Below are 6,000 nucleotides of genomic sequence, written 5' to 3'. Positions count from 1 at the left end.
TATCGATTTCAAACTTTGCATGGTGATTCCTGTAGTAGTTAGGTACGATTTAGAAAGCGTAGCAACTCTATAATCGTTACCAGAATGTTCGTACGTCCATTTTAAACATGTTGATTTTTTTACTTTTTTAAAAACAATTTTTTATGTGATAAAATCATCCGATTGATCTGATTTTTTGATTACTGATTCCTATTACTATAAGGTACAATATTATGAGCGAAGCATCTCTATAATCAAGTATTAAAAGTGTCAGTATGTCCTTAAACAGAATTCTGTATTTAAGAAGTTTTGCAACAAAATTACGTATAATTTTGTCAAACCTTATATTTTCATATTTTGTATATTCAGTTCTGACACTCAACAAAAGTTAATGTTCGTCTGTCATATCGTTTCAGAGCTTCGCTTTTATGGATGTTGTCATCCTTGTTTTTAAAGAAAGTGCACGAAAAATTTAAGATAACGAATTGAACAGAAAGAAATCATTTGTTCATATATTCAATGTTTTAGCATCAAAGTAAAACAACAGAGGGGGAAGGGGTTGAATAACTGTAAGTTCCCACCATGTGGACCCTAGGCCGACTTCCAATTGGGTCTTTTGTCTTTAATTATTAATACCGTTGAATATATCAAAACAGTCAAGTCACTAAAAAGAGTAAAAAGCAATTTACTAGCACACGAAAAAGGATTCCAACATTAAACATCCAATAATATAGCAGGAAAGCTATACACACTATGGGTCAGTATATAGTTTGTCTGTCTGTCTTAATCATTCTCTTATCCTTATCCTAAATGTATCATTTTTATCAGCTTCGCTATAATTGGATATAATTGTCCTTATTTTTATATTATTCTGTTATAGATGAAATGTTTTATAGCAGTGAACCTACTCGAGGGATTAGTCTGTCTGTTTCAATGTATTACTTTTGTTATTTCAAACAGCTTTGCTTTTCTAATTTAATATTTGATTTTATAAGCGAAGCTTTTATGCACGCAGGGTTCATATGACAGCTTTCTTGTTGGACACTTTTAATAGTTATTTCTCTCATCGTATTATAAACAGCTTTCCGCGGATATAGAATGTACAATTATAAGATTAAAACCAGTTTTTTTAGCCCCGAGATGCCGAAGGCACGGCTAAAAAACTGGTTTTACTCTTATGATTGTACATTTCTATATTCGTAGAAAACTGGATGTAATACGATGCTAGACATAGTTTTTTCGTATGGATGAGAACCGGTTCTTATCCACCGGATTCGAAGAAATACGAGAAATAGATTTAAATTTCGAGAATATAAAAATTTTGCAATAAAGCTGGATTTTTATTTTAGATTTCATGAATAATTATATCATGCAAAACTACTGTTAAAATCAGTCACATGGATAATTGCTAGAGGATTTGTATATTTTTTATTTTATTTATGTTGTTTTTGGTGCATGAAACAACTAGGTATAATATTATATGATATTGTAACAAAAAAGTAGCTGTTGAGCAAAGACCAACAACCCCCTCCCCTACATTATTTTTTTTAAATAAGGGTGGGTTAGCCTATTTCCTTACCCAGGCGAGAGAACCTAACCCTGTAACCCTGATAAGTTACACAAGAAATACACAAAAAACATTGGATTGTTGAAAATATGTCTGTGTTGAAAAAAGCATCCACCCTATTTTTCATTAACAAATTAACATTGAAAAAAAAAACAAGGATAAATGTTTTCAGTAGTTTAGGCAACCTTTATACATAATGTAATAATCATATAGAACAGATAGACATCTTGCCTATTTGGACTATGCTTAAACAGGGGGGGGGGGGGGGTAAAAAGAATTGTGTTGCTTAGATTTATGTATGTATGTAACGCTTGGCTAAGTTCCTGGCGTTATCCTCTCAGAAATTTTTTTAACAATTTTGAAAATTTGAGTAACACCCACCCTTCAATTTATGAAAAAAATTAGAGGAGTTTTTTTAAAAGCAGAGGGAATATATTGTTCTAGTAAAGACCAATGAGTCCAGTTGTTACCCCTTCTATAGATTACAAAAAGTGGTTGAAAAGTTTGGACAGTCAACTTAATAAATCAACCAATTAAATTCCCCAAAGTTATTAAGCCAACAAATAAGAAACCTTGGAGACTAGTGTAATAAACAGCCAATTGTCCCCTTCCTTCCTGTATAAGATCAGTATAATAGTTGCGTAGCTATCCAAATATTTTAATTCATGTGCGTTGATGTGCGGGAGTAAGGGAGGGGACAATGGATCGAATATTCAGTTTTTAGGAGTCTCAGACTTTGGGTACTGGCTTAAAGGGAATGTGTGAGAATTTAGCAGGTTCTGACTGACTTTGGGTACTAGCGCATCAAATGCCGCTAACTTGCTTGTTAGTTTTGAATATAGCAGACGAGTATCAATAAACTTAACTTGTTATGAGATGGCTGGTTTTAACATTTTTTTTTCTCTCCAGGAAATATCATTCCATAGATTAAAACTTTATTGTGATATTTGTGAAATAAGCAATCTAAGAACCCTAATCTAACAAACTAAATTTAGGGTTATGGGGCTATGGGTTCCAGGGAGATTTTTCTAGTAATTGATTACAGAAAAGTTAAGTCAGTCTGATGTGCTGGTAATCTAATTTTCAAATGAATGCTTTTTTCTTGGAACATTTTTCTTTTTTTAAATTTTTCTAATTTTTATTAACACACCCTTAAGATTTCCTTAACATTTTCTGGATAAATCTGGATTTTGTGGTCTTTCAGCGAAAGCTCTTAAATTTAATTAATTGCCCATTGTCCCCCTACTCCCTGGTTGATTTCAGAAACAAGTTCTACGGGGACTATAGGGACTATGTTAAATAATCGTGTGTACAAAATTCTGCCTATGATATACGTGGTTGGTGGGGAAAACAGGTGCATATTGGTAAAAGAATCTTTTAAAAGTTTGCTTGTTTTGCTTTGCTATACATTGTCAAAATAGATTTTATTTTGGGTAAAATGTGCCATAAAACCCAATAAGTTATAGTGTTGATTAATTGTATACTATAAATAAAACATAACTTTTCTATATTGCGAGAAATTTAATTATATAAAAGCTATTCCCATCGCCGAAGAAATTACTTTAAACACAAAAAAAAACTTTTAAAGTGCTCCTTTTTCTTGAAAAAAAAGCAGTCCGACCATCATGGATGTTATATTAAATAAGCTTCATAATCATGGGAATTTAGACATAAAATTTCAGCTGTCTATCCTGAATAGAAGCCGAGAAAAATCAAGTTCCCGCTAAACGTTATTGATCGACAGATAATTTGAATTAAAGAGCATATACGCTACCCATATTGTAAGCAATTCTATTCTTAAAAATTTCATCACATTTGACATAACCAAAACAAAACTTTTTTTTTATTAATCATGCCTCTGACTTATTTTAAAGTGTATTGTAGTGTGTGAGGACCACCTATAAAGTCTAGTTTCATCTTAACCATAAATGTGATTATAACAAGGATAACAACATCTATTAAAGCATAGCTCAACAATTCAGACGATCATACGCACATTAACAATTACAGAAACCCGCGACCGTGGCTCAACACGTAGCGCATCCGCTCGTCGTCGGGAAGGTGATAGGTTCGAATCTCGGTCCGACACAGCGTCATAACTAAAGACGTTAAAAATGGTTCCCACTGTTACTATGTCAGGTGTGCGACATATATAGTTTGAGTAGGGGAATGCCTTGGCCCAAAACAGGCGCAACTCGCTACCATGCACAGTTGGGACTTCTCAGACAAAGGTCGTGCATCTCAGAGAGTTGGTTGTCTGATGGATGATTGGACGCTTTACACCGCAATCATAAGTATTGTATGTATGTTCCAAGGTGCGTTGCATTGCCTTGGCCCAAAACAGGCGCAACTCGCTACCATGCACAGTTGGGACTTCTCAGACAAAGGTCGTGCATCTCAGAGAGTTGGTTGTCTGATGGATGATTGGACGCTTTACACCGCAATCATAAGTATTGTATGTATGTTCCAAGGTGCGTGGAGTGAGGTCTAGTACCCGAAGCGACACCTAGCCCCCTAGAGTCTTGAACTCTTTAACAAATAAAGAAGGACAACGAATTTAATTTAACATTTTTGAAATCAGCTCTAAAATTACTCTTTTATGTGATTCTTAATTTGGAAAGTTTGTTACATGATTACATAGATACTTTTTTCTCGTATTCATTCGAATCCAGTGGATAGGAACCGGTTCTCATCCATACGAAAAAACTATGTCTAGCATCGTATTATATCCAGCTTTCTACGAATATAAAAATGTACAATCATAAGATTAAAACCAGTTTTTTAGCCGGTGCCTCTGGCACCTCGGGGCTAAAAAATCTAGTTTTAATCTTATAATTGTACATTCTATATCCGCGGAAAGCCATTTATAATACGATGCGAGAAATAACTATTATAACAGTATGCCTACTCCTCATATGAATTAATATTTCATAATAGGATTTTTATTCTATACTATAAGAACAAACTTTTCATTTTTTACGTGGTAAAATATTTTTAAACAGATTTTTCATTTCAAATAATAAAATATAAAAAAAAACAATCATTATATTATACGCTTTGTAGATTGTACCTAACTATAACAGGAATCATCAATTTTCGAATAGATAGTATAATTCTAACATGACTAAATCAAAGATATAAGTTATCCTTTACGGACGGACATCCCCTAAATGAAAAATACCTTCGAATTTAAAAACCATTTGTGTACTGTGTAATTTCAAAACAGCTAAATTATTTAAATAGCTTATAAAATTTGTCTTTGTTGTTTGAAGTTCTTAATAAATGGAATGAGAGAGAGAGGGAGAGAGAGAAAGAGAGAGACAGAGAGAGAGACAGACAGATAGATGCAGGTAGAGAGAGAAGAGAGAGAGAGAGAGAGAGAGAGAGAGAGAGAGAGAGAGAGAGAGAGAGAGAGAGAGAGAAAGAGAGAGAGAGAGAGGGATAAAGAGAAAGAGAAAGAGAGAGAGTACGAGAGAAAAAGAAAGAGAGACAGAGAGAGAGAGAGAGAGGGAGAGAGAGAGAGAGAGAGGGAGAGAGAGAAAGATAGAATAACAGAAAAAGATATATTAGTATAGAACGCATAAACGAAAAGGGAAAAATATATAAAAAAAAACTAAAAAATAAGAAGAAAAAGCGATATATGGTAATCTTCAGAAAAAGAGAAATAAAAGTAGCAGATAGAGACGGAGGAAAGATATGAAAAAGGAAAAGGAAAGCGAGAGTGAAATAGTATAAATGAGAAAAAAATATAAAAGGAGGAAAAAAGTTTGGTAGAGAAAGAGAGAAGAGAAGATCTAAGTCTGAATTTGAAAGAAAATTGTGCAAATCACAGACATTTAAAAATTTACTGTATTGTAAAAGTACTAAAATCAAGCTTTCTTATCATCCTAATGAAATCAGAGTATCGTAAATGCTTTCCAAAGACGGGGCCTATAGTCTCAGTAATAACAACACAATATTATCTGTAATTAAGGCTGTAATTTTACTGTGATATTAAAATAAATTAATTATTGGAATCTTATCAATTATATTTTGTTAATGCGCAAGAATTTATGGGTATATAAATTCGTAGAAATGGTAACAAAATATTAGATGGATAGATATATATCTATAATACAAAGTAGCTTGATGTCTATACGTCTGTCTGTCCGTCCGTCCCTTAAGATCTCGGTAACCACTGAACCGATCGGATTCTACTCTTCAGGGTATACATCTATTTGTCCTGTGGTGGTTTTAAGCTATTTTCTTAGTGGGTGGGACACCCGACCCCCAACCCCACAAAAACAAACAAAAAACAAGGATGACAACATCCATAAAGGCGAAGCACTGAAACGGTAGGACAAACGAACATTAACACTTGAATAGTGTCAGAACTGAATAATCATAATATAAATTCATAAGGGTCAAAGCAAAATTCTAAGTAAATTTGTTAAAAAACTGCTTGATACAGGATA

Source organism: Acartia tonsa, chromosome 14 (assembly GCF_053477335.1).
Source record: "Acartia tonsa isolate MP-2025a chromosome 14, ASM5347733v1, whole genome shotgun sequence".
In the NCBI taxonomy this organism is placed as follows: domain Eukaryota; kingdom Metazoa; phylum Arthropoda; class Copepoda; order Calanoida; family Acartiidae; genus Acartia; species Acartia tonsa.
Note: the sequence above shows the minus strand (reverse complement) of the source record.